Below are 16,205 nucleotides of genomic sequence, written 5' to 3'. Positions count from 1 at the left end.
GGGCTCTTAATCTGTCGCTTTTTAGAACTGGGAATAAATTTTCAAGAATTATTTCTGCGTGACTCGACTACCTGCCAGTCAGACGGATGCAGTTCTCCAGAGGTGTCTAAATTGTGTTACCTTCTTGTTCCTTCTGCTCAACTGAATCCCTGTGTTCCTATTTTTGTGTTTAAAACATTGGTGTCACTAAACATGAGAGGGAAGTGTCAGCGGCAGTGCTGTGTTTACTTATGCAAATTCATGTAAACGCGATTTCTTGAGGCAGTAAGGATGATGTGATCTACCTGCCCACCAGTAATGCAGATTGCAAAGGGCCATAGATGTAGAAGGCAATCTAGCTTTTTTTTTTTTTTTTAAAGTTTTGAGAAAGTTGACTGCTGGGCAGAGGGGAGAGAATAAAATCGGTCCTTCTACCCAGGGAAGAGGGCTCATAATAGTTCCCCTTATTTTTCTAGGAGACAGCATCTCTCTGGCTGGTCGGGTCATGTACAGCTGGAGCACGTGTGGTCCTTTGCCCAACCAAGAGATGGAGGCTGTGGGAGGGAGTTTGGGAGAAGTTTTGAGCAGGTGGGGAAGGGCTTGGAAGTATTTTGTGGGTGGTGGTTAATGGCCTTCATGTAAAAATCAATAGGAAGTAAATACTTGCTTTATCCTGCTGATTTTGGAGCGACGTGTGTAGGATATATATTTTGTATTGATGGGCTCCGATATGTTGAGCTTTGCTTTGTTGGGTGGATAATCTTGAAGTGAGCTTTTATGTTTATTTACTTGTTGGTTTGAATGGGTAGCAACAGAGAGAGTTGTGAATTTTCAAGGTTTTCTTTTGTTGAGAGGGAGGTGTGCTTTGCGATGGGTGTCTGAAGCAAGAATCCCAGACCCGTAATTGCGATCCCAGTCAGGGAAGATCCAGCTCTTAAGGTATATCCAGCATTTGCAGATGGTCTGAAATCTGGGGAAGCTCTTGAGTATGAAGCAGCTTTTGAGAACCAAGGCTTTTTTTTTTTTTTTTTTTGTCCTGGGCTCCAAACAGGAGCATGAATACTCAAATCTGAGTCATTTCCAGATAGATTTTTTTTAACGTATAACTTCATTCAAATATGAGCATTTTTCTAAAACGTCTTTCTCACCGTCCCACAGTCTGAAAGCAGGTGACGCAGTTCATCATGCTTTTATTGTAATTAAAGCTTATACTTCTTCCCTCTTTTCTGTTGGAACCCTGTAGGGAAGCGATGATGACGATGATATTCATGGCATAATACTTTATTTTTTCAAAGAATTGCGTAGGGAACGACGTTCTGTTGAGGATGATGGAGACGCCTGGGTTTCCTCAGAGTGTCAGTGGGACTTGAGTAATTTTTAAGAAGTTCCTCTGAGTTTTGTTTACTATGGATGTGCTGAAATCCCTGAGCACTGCAAAGGAATTTCAAGTGACTGTGTGCTTTCTGGGAGGCAAAAATGTGGGCCTGTTGATGTTCTCCAGCAAACCATTTAGGAGGTTATCGCCACAGGATTTGTAAAAGCTGAAAAAACGTGTTCCTGTCCTCCCTTGGAGATGCTGGTTTGTATTTGGCTGTACTTTTCCCGGTCTTTCCTTCCTTTCCTTGAGCAAAACAGTCACCTGGAAAACTGGAAGGTGGCAAAATGAAAAGGCAGAGCAGAAAAATGGGGTTTATCATCGCTTTCATACGATAACTTTCTCAATAGGAAGATTAATGCTGAAGTGTATTTGTAGGTTGAACATTTTTGCCTGCCTTCTCTTAGCAAGGGTTAGAGATTTGGGCGGATTATTGAAGACAAGCCTAGAGTATCTTATGAGAGAAAAAGTACTAAACTGGCAAGAAAAGAATAGATGCCATCATGCCTGCTAGGCATGTCTAATTCTTTGATAAAATGGATAAAGATTGCAGACTGCAGCAAAAGTTAAAATAGACCATAACATCTCAGGTTCTGCAGGGTTTATTTTCTCGCTTCTAATTTGCCGTTGAACTTAATCAAAAAGATCTGGCTGTTTTATGGCATCAGACACTTTAGTTTATCTGCCAGGAATTAAAGCACAGTATTTGGGCTTTTGCTTTCTTTGGCATTCGATACCCGACTCTCTAAATTTGATAACGGGTGGATTTTATCATTTTGACGTTGGAAATACATCCTGAAGACTAGTGAGAAGTTTAGAGCACGGTCTGCTTTGTCCCCATTTTCCTTTCTTTATCCTTGACTTTATAGGAAATGACAACTTGCTTTTTTAATGGACAACGGGTTTTTTTGTGGTTATCCATAACAAACTCCTAAGACTTTCTGCAGTCCTAACAGATAAATCCTGTTCTGTGGGTCAACCTGTTCAAGCAAGATTTTGGAGTTAATGGCATTTTGTGTGTATGTATACATTTTTTTTTTTTTTAACGTACGAAACACCTTGTTTTGTGTTATGGACAAGACAGAGTTGAAGGTCATCGCTGGAAAAGAACTTGCTTAAATGTCCCGTTGTCCCTAGGTGGGTACTACTTGGCTTAATCTGTTCCTAGAGATACTTGGCCCTAACTGAAGGAAGTCTTTTTGATCTTCTCCTGCTATTTAGGTGGACAAAGTGAGATCACTCATTACACTTGCTGATGATTTTTTAACCAAGAGGAACGTAGTGTCTATACGGACAGGCAGGCTCTAAGGACGTGCCTCCATTGAAAAGTATTTTGAATTAAGCTTGTGAGCATTTGAAGTACAATTACTTTGGAATAGGTCCCTGTATGAACATTTATTCTGTAGTAGTTTATTCTGCAAATAATTTTCTTCAGTTTCCTATGTATGTCATAACTTAATGAGACATTTAATGGCTTTTGCAAAAACTATGGCATTCCACATATTTTTCAGGTTCAATGTTGTGTGGTATGGGCAGATGGAATGAGATTTCCAAGATTTGCCTTGTGGTTGTTTGGAGGAGGAAATATGGCTTGTCTACATGTGCCCTACTCTTGTCCTAGGGTGGCCACTGCTGTATTAAGACTGAGGGTGGTCACTTGGCCATGAGAACGGGGTCACCTCAACGCTCTTCCGTTGGTCATCCTTGTCTCTTATCGTGGTGCAAGTGAGAGGTGAAACCAATGCACAGAAAAATGGTTAAAGCTCAAGTTTGCTCTTGATTTGACTTGAATTCACAACAGAATTTTTGAAGTCTTAAAACGGCGTGCCTTAAATTTGAGAAATCGTTTCTCTTTCTTTACTGTAGCATCTGAATCCCGGCTGCTGAGCTGGGCAGCTAGCTGGGTCTTCTGAATATGGACTGAGCTCATTTGGAAGCTCAATAAAATATTTCGTTCCATAAGAATTTTTTCACTGTCTGTATATAACACAAATTGAAGCTCTAGAGAAGATAATTTAGTTTGGGTTGGCTACTTCTTTGGTAGTAGACTTATGTTGTGGGCTCAGTAGATAAATGTGGTATCATGTCTGTTCTCATCTGAGTTTCAGCTTTTCTTTCTTAATTCCTGGAGTTTGATTTTACGTGTGTGCTTGTTAGCATTACCATCAAGAAATAATGTCTTAAATTGCTTTAGGCTTTGTAAAATGATGTTGGAGTGTTTTACAGGAGATTGGTGTTATGTAGAGTTTTTGCTGGCATGTGAATCGAAGCCCTCATTTTGGTTACAAACAACTTCAGAAGAAAAGGCATAAAACCCTTGGAGTTCTTGGTTGCTTTTGGATTGCCATTTAGCACAATGTCCATCATGAAGCGTGTCCTCTCCCTCTCTTCCACACCACCACTGTGAAGGTGCTCCAAGAGATGACCCCGTTCCTTTCTGATGCTGCCTCTACCACAGCAACCTGCAGCTGTATATACCATTAAGGTTGCTTCTATCCAAGATTCTCGGAAGGTCTTTGCAGACCTCCCTGGTTAAGTCTTGCAAGATCCTTGTGTATAGATGTACTATCTCTGTCTTCACCAGGGAAAAACAGAGCCTGGAGGTTTTGTGCTGGCATTGCACAGCAAGGTTGGATCAGATGCTGTGCTGCTTCTCCCTGTGTGGAGGCCAGGAGATGGATTTGATTTGCTTTGTGTGCTGTTGGGATATGCTCAGGTGCTGTGTTGGTGGCTTTCTGTATGGACTTAGGAGAGAGTTGCCGGAGCTTAAGGCTTAATTAGACTGACCTCCTCAAAACCACAGATCCTTATGTGGTTTTTCCTTTCCCTGGAAAAGGAGCCTAACGACTATGTATTTTGGGCTACTGTTTGCCTTCTACCAGGACAGTCAGTCTTAGTTTGAAGATCTCAAGTTATGAAAAGTCAGTGACTTCTTTTGATATATTTTCAGCAATTAATTACCCTGATTAAAAAACTGAGGTCCAATTTGAATTAGTTTCCTACTGTTGCTTCTAAAACCCTTTTCATGGCTAAATTCAAAGGTCCTTTGATACCCAATAACTTTCCCCTTTGGAGGGAACTCATAATTCCATAACCAGCATTTAGCTGGAAGCGTTGGGCAGTTTCAGGCCTGGCAGTAGCTCAGATTGTCTTTCAGAGTCTCTGGCTTTCAGATTTTGTTTCCTAGATGTAGTAGTACCTTACATTTGGTTTTATTGAAATCTACTTTGAGTGGCCTTTGCAGTCCAAATTGCTGTGTATCGCCAGCCTGTCGTCTTCATCCGACTTCCAGAGGAGCATTCACAAATCCTGTCCATAATTATATTAATTTTCAGATCTATAATGAACCTCTTGAATCATACCGGGCTCTGTATCAAGCCCGGCAGAACCCTGCTACAGCTAACTTTGTTGGCGGCGATTTTCCACGGATGACTGCTTTTAGTCATCTGTCAGTTGGCCAACTCAAAATCTGTTTAGCATGCTTTGCTGACATAGTAGAGTGGTAATTTTTTAATCAAGATGTCATGCTCAACAAAAGTTTGCCTGTCATATTGCAACAGTTACCTTTTATCAACCTGATTTTTGAATCTCATCTAGGAATGAAATCAGCTTTGTTTCACGAGGCTTATTTTCCATAACGTTGTGTTGACTGTCATTAATTTCCTTCCTGTCCTTTTTAAGTCTAGATCAAGTCTGATTCGGTTTTCCCTTATTTCCTCCAGAGCCAATGTCTGGCTAACTGATGGATAGTTACTGGAGTTATCTTTTTGCCCTCTTCTGATGTTGTCCTATTAGAAGTGTTCGTCTTCCAAATTTTCTCCAAAATATTGAAAATCAAGCCTTGGGGTCTCAGAAATGGTGGAGGGCTCTTTGAGGACTCTCGGGTTCAACAAGCTGGCCCTCTGAGGCACCTTCTCTTCTTGAAATGTGGAGCTGGTAGAGAGCTTGGGAGACTCTCCAGTGCACTGCCCTCCGTGAGGCAAGATAAAGTGTCTCTAGAGCATCCCTGACAAATGCGTTTCTCATTTTTCCTTAAAATCTTCCAGTTTAGAAGGTACATAGCCTCCCTGGGTAGCTGGTAGTGGGTGATTAACCAATTTAGTTAAAAGTTTTTTCCCATATCTTGTTTCTTTGGCAAATTAAGACACTTTGCTTTGCTATAACCCGTCCCCTTGTCTCTGGTGTCACCGATGGGAGCGTGTTACGTTCTCCTTCAGTTTTCTTTCCTCTAGGCTGAACAAGGTCCTTTCATTTCTCCTCATGGATCATATTGTTTCAACTCTCTTTATTATTTTTGCAGCTTTCCTCTGTACTCTGATGTGTTTACTTCCGTCTGTACATGGACTCAGTGCTCCGTGGCCTTGTCAGCATCGTATCAAATGAAATAATGCTATTTTCCACGTGGCGCTCTAATAAAACAATCCGAATTGCCTTTTTTTCCCCTTTGCAAATCCATTGTGTTATTGACTTATATTCATTTGTGGTCCAATATACCCTCTAGGTTATTTTCTCTCGTCCATCAGCCTAGCGAGTTATTCTCCACCTGCGCAGCGTACGCTGCTTGCACTTGTCTTTATTGAGTTTCACCAGGCTATTTTGGTTTGACACAATTTGGTCTTGACGCATCCGTGTTGTTTCATTTTTTGCTTCATCCTGTAGTTGCTTTTATACAGGTTGCTTAATAATTTTTCTAGTATCTTCCCATTGATTGCAAGGGGAGTTACATCTCTAATTTGCTTTAGAAGCTTTTCCAAACTCCGCTCTGTAGCTGTTTCCTTTTTGATCCCAAAAGCACTTTGAAACTTTGCGAGTGAATATAAGTGGATCATCTATATGCAAATTCCTTAATTTTTCCTCCGCTAAGTTATATTTGTGAAAAATCAACCTCTTAAGTGATGCCTATTTTCATTATGTTGATATTTCATTAAGATGATAACGAAAAAGTACAAACGTCATACGAGTTAAAATCAATTATTTAAATCAAGACATTTTGCAATCTTGATTGAATTACTAGACTTGGATATATTTAAATGCGGGTGTGGTGTTCTTCTCCCTGTCAAGACTTCCAGTCCAGTGATTACCACAGCTTTATTGGTTGTAATGAGGTCCAAAATAGTTACTTTGTGTTATAAAGTGTCACCTAGCATTTTGGGAAACTAATCCCCTGTAATTACTTGCTGCGTGAGGGTTTCTGTACCCCCCTGGTCTCCTCCGCACTCCCACATCTTTTCTTTTCTCCCCTTTACGTGCCTATGGAGTCACGAACCGTGCTCCCTTGTCTTGATGCCTCCCAGAACCTCCTCCTGGGCTTCACCCGTTAAAACACACCGAGTTACTGCCAGGTTGCCCTGGAATTTCAGTTTTTCTGGGGTAATGATAACTACCAAACAGGTGAGCCTTTCCCCCCCCCCCCTCTTTTTAGGGGTACATTGCAGCCGTCACTTCCCTTTCATATCTGAACACTGTTGAACTAATGATTTTGAAGTCCAGTCACACACTCATCGCATGAGATTTCTTTTTTTTTTTTTTTTTCCTTATTAGCGGTCAGGATTTTATTTGTTCCTGCTTGTTATTCAGGCTCCTTGCATCCATATATAGCAATAGAAAATTCATTTTCTTTATGGATGCTCTTGTCTGACTTTGAACCTCATTTGCCCTTCTAAGTGTCCTTCTCTTGTGTTTAGCTTATTCCTTTCCTGGATGCATCAGCAGTTTCATCTGGGAAGGTGTCTTATTAGTTGGAAAGGTGCTGGCTCTGCAATTCATGATCTCTCTGTTCCCTGCAATATCGTTCCATCACTCAAATCCAAATACTCTCATCAGTCCTGCAGCCTTGTGCAGCTCAGTGACCTTTTTTTGCCATCTCTTGCATCTGGTACTGGATGCGTGCTTTAGCTCAGGGATCAACAACCTGTGGATGTGCGTTCAGACTCTGAACGGGGTCCTAATGGCATTGGCATTTTGAGGCGCTCATTTGCAAGAGGCAGCACTTTGCAATTTCTGACTCTTCCTGAGCTCTATGCTCGGCAAAAGCCTCTGTCTTGCGTAGAAGCAAGATACCACTGACAGCAGATCCCTGCCTGTTCCAGAGGCAGCTTCTACCAGATCCTGCTCGGTTTCTCTTGGCACACTCGAGCCGCAGCATGGGGAAGAAAAAGCCTGGCACGGCACCATACAAAGATTGCCAAACCTTGACTTAGACTTTCCTTTTCAGTTCTTTTCCAGGATTTCCGAAATCTTTTCTCATCTGCTTAGCTCCAGCTGATGCCGAGTTGCTGCTCCTGGTGTGCATGGTTACTTCTTTTGACCGGAGCGATTAGCCAATATTTGTGATCGTCTGTTGAAAGAGGAAATCGATGACAGCCAGGTATTTCTCGGAGGCAGTCGTGCTGATTCACAGAGCGTGTTTGCAGAAGGTGGTTTTTCCGAACACGGTCTGAAGCAAACAGCGGGAGACCGTTTTGCTCAGTATTCCAAGGTCGTTTTTTCCTGCCAGCACTAAATACATGCGCGCCCGCACGCACGCGGACGCGCCGAGTTTTTCTGTGACTTACACCGCGGGTGTATCTCTGGCTGTCCTTGACTTTCTCGTGCTTTCCTGATGCTCTTCACTGACATTTCTGGTTCTGTCAGTAGGCTCGACAGTGTGTGTATTCTCTCCTGTTCTCTGCGGTTTACACAGTTTCCCCTTCTACCAAAACAAAGCCCGATGCTTTGTGTTTGTGTTCAGCCCTTGGGAAGCTTTTTTTGCTCACATCTCTTTAGGCCAGTTTGTGGCCACCCTTGCTGGCTTTATCCTTTTCATCCAAAATTCCATGTAACAGAATCATCTTCAGTGGAGGTTTTTTGGATGAATTCATAGTCTGATTCATCCTTGTGCTTTCACTTTAGGGGAGATCTCTCTGCCGGAGAACCCAAATCTCCAACCTTTTTTGTTGTGGCCAGTATTTTGCTAGTCAGGAATGATGATCTCATGGTTAGATCGTGGGAGACTGACGTCCGGTTCTTTCCATGCCCACAATCTCCCTCTAGTTCACAAAATGCATAAGCGGCACCTTGGTTTCTCATTTTGAATATGGCAAAAAGGGTTGATAATGCTCTTACTTCCCAAGATAGATAAATGAAACATTGGAAGATGCCAAAGCAATGATTTCTCCTCTTCTCCACCACAGGAAGGAATGAAAAGGTTGTTGACCCTGTGCTTCTGGTTGCCTGGTTGGGTTCCTCTGTTGTGCCCTATATGGAGTTCTTTTTTAAGTTTTATAAAGATTTCTAAATGGCACCAAATTATTCCACTTACATAGAAATGGCTCTCGCAGAAAGTGCGTAACATCAGTGCTGCAGAGACTATTCTGGTGTCTTACTCATTTTGGTTTACAATTCGGGCTGGTGCCTTTGATCTATGAAATTCTTGATTTGAATCTTATCTCCTCGTGAGACCTCTTTCCCCAGAACTGTGCTGGCAGTCAGGATTAGCTGGGCTTTACTTCCTTGACAATCTTGTTTTAAATCACAGGGGACTTCAGCAGAGTTTTCTCCTGGGGTGGGGGGACATTGATTCTGGAATATGTTTTTTCTCGGTGTTATCAGGATTTTCTGCCTATCGAGATAAGCCACGGGGCTTACAGACCACGGAGTTTTCTTCCTATAGTGGCGACAGGTGGAAGTTGTATGTGTCTTCAGGGGTTTTAGGTTTTATCTGACCTTCTATGATTTTACCTTTTTATTATTATTTCATATTTCTTGCTTTGTATGTGTGTTTACATTGACAAAAAGATAGTGGGAAGAACACTGGGGAAAACAACCTGTTATTCTTTGGCTTTTGGTTTCTGCCTGTCCTTCTGAGATGCTGGCGGGGTTCCAGAAGCTTGGCCTGTCCTGCGTGAGGAGAAAACAGGGCCACGTAGATTTCCTCAGTTAAGTTCTAGAAGCAGGACTTTGTCTTCATAGTTCATAACTTGTTCTGATTTAAAAAGAAAATAAAATTGGAAAATCTTATTTGGCAGCGTGGCAACACACGTTTTCTGTTTCTTGACAGGTTTCAAAACTGTTGGCACTGTCAGAGTTAATAAATGTGACCTTTTGCAGGTGTCTGATCTGCGGATCTGTTCTGGAGTGAGGTCACTCATCTAGAAAGCTTGAATTATGCCCATTACTGTTACTTCTGGCTGTGGTACATCCATAGGAAGAAAAATGTAAATCAGTAGCACCCAGTGGACATAAAATAGCCGTTTTCTTACTAGCGGCTATATAACTTCTCAAGAAATAACTGCTACCTGAAGAGCTAACCGCGAATTCGTGTTGATGCTAGAACAATCTTATTGATGATGAAAGGTACAACCCCAAACTCAGAGATACTGCAGTGCAAAATAAACTGGAGGACAAAGGGACCCTTTGCTGCCATCTGCATCTACGTCTCAGCAGAATGAGAATCGTGATTGTATTTCATGACTGCAAATTCCTGAAGCGCTGGCACCCAAATCCAGAAATCCTGACGCTGTTCTTTGAAGGCAAGAAGTTTTGTGTAGGTGTCTTGCAGTAATTTTAGCTCATTCCCTTGATACAGCACATACCCTCTCTGAACTAAGGCTCTTGCTTGTCTACTGGTGTGAAATCTAGCGTGCTCTACAGGCTCTTCCGATAGCCAAGTATCAGGAGATAGTATTTTGATGATATAGCATTTAGACTACGCACTAAAACCATCTGAAGTACTTTTATGGCTTCCCAGACCGTCTGAACCACTTACAAACTGTATTTAACGTCACAGTGCGTTCAGAGGTAGAAAAGTCTCACTTGCCCCAGTTTCCCATCTGTAAAATGTGCATCAGATGGGCTGAGAGCCTGGTGTTGTCGCTGGTTTAGGTGGGTGCAAGTCCTCGGTGCTGTGAAAGATGTGGTTCTGCCCTCCCTCCTGTCGCACTCTCTAACATACCTTGTGCTGAAGGCATCGTTTTGTCAGATACTGGTGGGACCAATATACCAATACGTTCTGCTTGGAGTTGCCCAGTTAGGTTGCCACCTGGTGTGAACTTGTACTTGGGAAAGGAGAAGGGAGGAAAGGTGAGACCGCATCTACTGGTAACACCATGAATTTATTGACTTACATGACCTTAAGTTTGGCTGCAGGACCTGAAACAGCATCCTCAGGGTCTACTTCTAGGACGTGTTTGAGGGAAGGGGGCCGGCCACCTTGCTACACCGTCTGTGATGCTTTTCTGACTGCGTGGTGAGCTGATTCAACGCACTGAGCTGGCAGGAAAGTAACTTACATGAAAACCTGGCAAATAACCAAGAAAAACCTTGCAAAGCATAAATCGGTAGGGGAAGAATAAGCTCAGGGATAATGTCTGGCATCATCTAGGACTTCCAGCAGGACAACTCCCTTTTTTTTTTTTTTTTTTTTCCTTAAAAAAAGAAAATTATAGCAATGCAGTGTTTCTTTTGCTGGCTCAAGAAGGTGGACACGGGGAGCTGACTCGGTCTTGTTGTACTCCTAGGGATCTTGCCATTTAGTAAAGAGGGAGTGGAAAAAAATACGGAGATTAAATTTACTTAAAATGTATTCTCAAGATGAAACACGGATGCTTTGTTGGAGATCAACAGTCTCTGCAAATCTTTTTATTTTGAAATAATTTAATGGGAGTATCCATTTTAAGTTTATTGGGGAGTATCCAGAGTCTATTCCTGGTACTGAGAACGGAAATCTATTTTAATTGGAGCAGCTTTCTGGGAGCCATGCTTCCTGCCAGAGTGGCAACAGTAAAAATGATCAGTAGCATGAGAGATGATAAAAACCCCCAGGCGTTTTACAACCATTTCAAGTAGCCTGAGTACCGTAAGAAACAACAAAAATTGGGCAGCACCTGAGAAAACAGAGCCTCTGTGTTCGGGATTCAGAGGCTGTACTTAAACAGCCACAAAAAATACCTGAGTCAAGGGGGACATAGTTCCCAGATTCACCTTTTGTATTTGTTTTATTGAAGATCTCCTACTTAGAGAGGGGATAAAAATCCACCGCTGCCACAAATAGCTCTTGAGGTTTCTTTGTTACTTATGTATAATTAACCCTGATGATTTCTTCCTGATTTGGTTCATTTCCGTTTTTGTAGGCAAGGTACAAGAGTGAAGAAACAAAACCAATTTAAAACTAGGAAATGAAGACAAAATGTGATCAGATAACCCAGGGAAGTTACATAGCTGGAAGCCTTTAAAAATAGGTTTTTGAAGCTGACTGTATCCCTCTAATTTCAGAAGGAAAAAAGCACGCAGGTACCTTATTTTTAAAACCAATTCTGTTTTCCAGAATGCCTGGAAAATTGAGCTTAACCATTAAAAGTGCTGCTCTTTCAGCATTTAGTCTTAAAAATTTTTGTTTACAGTGATTATTTATTCCTGTTTGACAGTGTGCCTACAATACCATGGATAACAAAACCTCAAAAGTTTGTTCTCACATAGTAAAATGAAGAGGAGAACGAAAAAGCTGCATTCAAAAATAAATTTCAGATTATCTGGGACAATGGCTTTGAAAATATCTCTGCTATAAACATATGTTTGTTGCCACGGCAGGAAAGACTGTGTGCTGTATTCTTCATTTTCATGCCCTAATTATAGTTTGAGTCCTTCTAAAATTTACCTCTAATTTTCTAAGTTCCCTTAACTTACTCTGTTTGTGTTCAGAATGATTGTGCTATCTCTAATATACCTGACCAGAAGTGTCTGATTTTGATCTCAACGCTGATTTTCGTCTGGGTGACTTAAAGGACACGATAGTGCAATACGTTGTTATTCTCTGCAACTGCAACTGTTTGAAGTGTCGTGTATAGACTCATTAGTGAAGTGATCTAGCACAGAGTCACGCATTCTTGGGCTAAAAGCATATTATGGTTTAGCAACGGATAAAGTGAAATTTGCAGAGAATGCTCTAATTCTCTTTTTCTCTTTGGAAGTCTTGAATGCACTGTATTTTCACTATATTTTTCACATTTGATAGGAGAATCAGTACGGTAAAATAAATCTGTTTTAACATGTACTGTTATGACATATTTTTAGTACAGGCACACAGCAGCGTGTTCTCTTTTTTGCGGGGGGACCCTTTTAGCAGAACACAAAGGGAGCGATAAGATGTAGGGCTGTACTGCAATTTCGTAGCAACTGCTGCTTGAAGGAAATTATCATCTGGTTTAAACCTTTTTGCAAAAGTTGTATGCAACAACAGAGGCAATAAAGCTATTTATCTGATAAGAGTTGTTTAAATAGGATGTTTGTCTTATTAATGGTGTAATTTCCAGGACTCAGATTGCTGTGATTTTATTTTCATAGAAATAACGATATGCGTTTGGACTTGCAGGACTCCTGTTGTGGTGGATTTTGGTGGCAGGTTGTCTGATGTGTGTTCTTGATCCCGCGCGGTGCTGGACTAGTGCCCTCATCAGTGATGGGTGATGAGGTTTGAGCTTGCAGGTGGTCACTAGGTACACAAAATGGATGAGAACCCATCATTAAAGACATCATAGAATAGTTTGGGTGGGAAGGGGCCTTTAAAGGCCATCTAGTCCAACCCCCTGCCATGAGCAGGGACATCTTCAACTAGACCAGGTTGCTCAGAGCCCTGTCCAACCTGGCCTTGAATATTCCCAGGGATGGGGCATCTTCCACCTCTCTGGGCAACCTGGGCTGGTGTCTCACCATTTCACATCATTGTGTTTTTATGTGGATTTTCACTTCAAGTTCTTTAATTTCTCAAAACTTAGGCCTCTTAAAAGCCACAGATCAGGAAAGCTGTGAAAATCCATTTTTTAAAAAATGTTGTTGTTTTCAACTTACCTATTTGGGATTCTGCCCTGTATACACAGGCATGCAATAAACACCTCTTAAAAGTGTCTTCATAGAAGAACATTGAGAGACAGCCAAACCTTAAATAATAGAGTGCTTAAAGCCTTGAACTCAGTCTTGTTAGAGCAGATCTACTTTGCAAGTTACTGTCAAGTTAATATTAAAGTTAATAATGCCTAAATAGGCTGCCGGTTTATTTCTTCATGAGGAAATTAAATCGGGTTGACTGCTCAAATCACTGTTTTCAAATTGAGTAGCTCGAAGGAGAGCAGCAACACTGAGAAGCAGCCCTCGTCCTGCGGTGCTAACAGACCTGGAGCTGTGCTAAAACCTCTGGGGATCTATCAACAATTAAAAGTCTTTAAATTGTCTCCCAGAGAATTGTGATTGCTGAGGAATTTTAGTACCTAGTGACATTCTGGTTAAGAAAATTGGCAGTACGTTATCAAATAAAGATGATATTAATCACATTAAGAACAGCAGTTGGGTTTCAAACAGTGACCATTGGCAGGTTATCATGATCAAACGGATGGATGGGGTTTTAGAAGGATTTCAATGAACTCAAGACCAGACTGGATGAGGCTTGGAGCAACCTGGTCTAGTGGGAGGTGTCCCTGCCCAGGGCAAGGGGGTTGGAACTGTATGTTCTTTAAGGTCCCTTCCACCCCAAACCGTTCTATGATTCTATGAACTACCAGTTCAGGGCAACAGTAAATCATGACCTGTTAAACATGGGGAGCAGATGGACACCTTGGTGGAGTCTCCTGGTCTCCAACTGCCCAGGCTGGAGGGACGGTGCCACGTGGAGTCTGTTGAGCTCCTGCTCAGGTGTGGATCTGATTGCTTGGTACCTTGGCCTTGGCAGCTTTGTGTTTGATTTGAGCTATATTCAAACAGGAGAATAAAACAGACACAAAGCTGGAGGTATGAATTGCAAGCCATGCCTGCAAAATGAGGCGGAGGAAGGAGAGAGTTGCATTACGAGTTGTAATGCTGAAAGGGAATAAAAGGTCGGTGACGGGCAAAGCAGGTTGGTGTAAACACTGGGGTCGATGATGTAGCAAAAAAGGCAGATGCATATTTTTTTAGGTTTATGAGCAAGAAAATATTTAGAAGAGAATAAATCTTGTTTCTGTATTTGGTACTTTCGTACAGGAAGTTTATGTATGATTTCCATTTCAACATCTTGAAATAGCTCTTGGGTAAGTTGTAGGGGAGCATAAGAAACACAAAAATAGTCTGAGGACTGGAAAAAAACACGGCACAGAGAAGCTTAGAGCTCAGTCTGTTTAGCTTATCAGAGAGAGTGCTTGACTGCAGTAGCATCACAGAGAGAAAATTCCAGGCACTGAGTGTCCTCCTCTGCATCTGAGGAAGGCCTACCTAAAGTCAGTGTTTTAAAGGGGAAATTGGGCAGTTCAGAGTTGAAGCAAGGCATGACTTTATTAGGGAGGTGGCCCGTCTGTCATAATGAACGATTGAAGGAAAAAGAGCGTTTTCCATCCCTAGAAATTCCCCTGTTTGATCACTTTTCTTTTAAAACTGCATGGGCCAACATAGGTATGTTCTTGTTGAGTTTGTGGGTGATATTTAATGGCGTGTGATTGTCAGGAGGGGAATTTCAGGGGAGCTGTAGTCTCTCCTTGGCCTTTAAATTGATGAAACTATGAACACGTCTTTTCTTCCTGGGCAGAAAGAATTGTGGAAAGGCACCAGGCGCCTTTAACCTGTGGCCGTGTTACAGAAGTTGTGTTGGGAGGTGATGGAGTTTGCTAATTGAAACATTAGTTTTTACTTAACGGGGCCAACCTTCGCGTTAAAATTACTACCTTGTTCCAGTTAAAAATTTCTGTACAAGATGGCACTCTGGTAAGGGTGGGTTTGGGTTATAGCTCAAATTATCTGCGAGCTGACATAAAAAAGTCCTAAAAACGTGTAGAGCACATGGTGACTATGGGAATGGAATTGCATTGCTGAGAGTGAAGGGTAAAAAGCCTTGTATTTATTATAATAGGGAATCTCTAAAAGCTGTAAAATACACATTTGAAATTTGGCGATGCGCTCAGGGCAATGGGTGGTGGCTGGTGATCTCAATTTAGGATCCGTTGAGGGAGGGATTTATGAAATGCAGCCACCTGTATAATTGCTATTTGCAAACCATCTGTAAACTTTCTTTCCTCCCCCAAAGTGATCTCATCCTGAGTGTTTACCTCTGACCGCTCTGCTTATGGAAAAGAATTTAGAAAACTTTCTAAAATGGAGTTTTAGTGCATGTCAGCACCGGCTAAAATGATGCAAGAAGAATACTGTAAGGCACGTGAGCAGCAAGACGAAGACTCTATTTAAATCCACGGGCTCCAGGTGATGTATTATAGTATCTGGATGTCTCCAGACGATCTGTTGTGGTCATTGAAGCCCGGCTTCACCAAAGTATCGGCTGGACCCTATTCATAGTGGCTTTCAAAAAATATGCCACGTGCATCGATCAGTCTTTGTCTGCATCTAAAACCTATTTCTGCCAGTTCTGCCTCACGAGCAAAACTGCTGGTTTTGAGTGATATTTGAAGTGATCTAAGAATATTTCAGATGTATTGTCCAGGGATTCAGTGCTAAATAAATTATAAGAAAGGTAAGATCCTAGCAAACTTTTGGATAAGATAAGCAAGACTAATGGTTTTTAACCTGTTTTCTGAATAGTGGGACATGATTGATCAAAGCAAAAAAAAATTTGGCTCAGTGGCTTCTTTGTACCAAAACTTTCAAGAGCTGAAAACGAGCAGCTGAGGTAAGAGATTTAGGGCTCAGGGAAGAACCTACGTGATGAAAGAAACTGGGGTGGGAGGTTATGAAAGTACAAGGTGACAGTTCTGTCCTCTTTACCAACATTTCCCCATAGGGATCTGCTGTAAAAGACTTTGGACAGGCAAGTATAGCCTTGATAGTTACTTTAAAAATTTTTAATTTTTTTTTTAATCAAATATCTTTATTGTGCTGTAAAGATTTGAGTTTTTAGAAAGCT

At 41.6% G+C, this 16,205-nt stretch overlaps 1 protein-coding gene across 9 annotated transcripts in view; it reads left to right on the top strand.

The window, feature by feature from the left end:
* The window catches only part of FAM168A (family with sequence similarity 168 member A), a 222,045-nt gene that overhangs the window by 4,537 nt on the left and 201,303 nt on the right, over positions 1-16,205 (top strand). The gene's annotated exons all lie outside the window — the stretch shown is intronic.

This window comes from Chroicocephalus ridibundus, chromosome 1, assembly GCF_963924245.1.
Source record: "Chroicocephalus ridibundus chromosome 1, bChrRid1.1, whole genome shotgun sequence".
Taxonomy (NCBI): Eukaryota; Metazoa; Chordata; class Aves; order Charadriiformes; family Laridae; genus Chroicocephalus; species Chroicocephalus ridibundus.
This window is presented reverse-complemented; position numbering and strand designations above follow the sequence as displayed.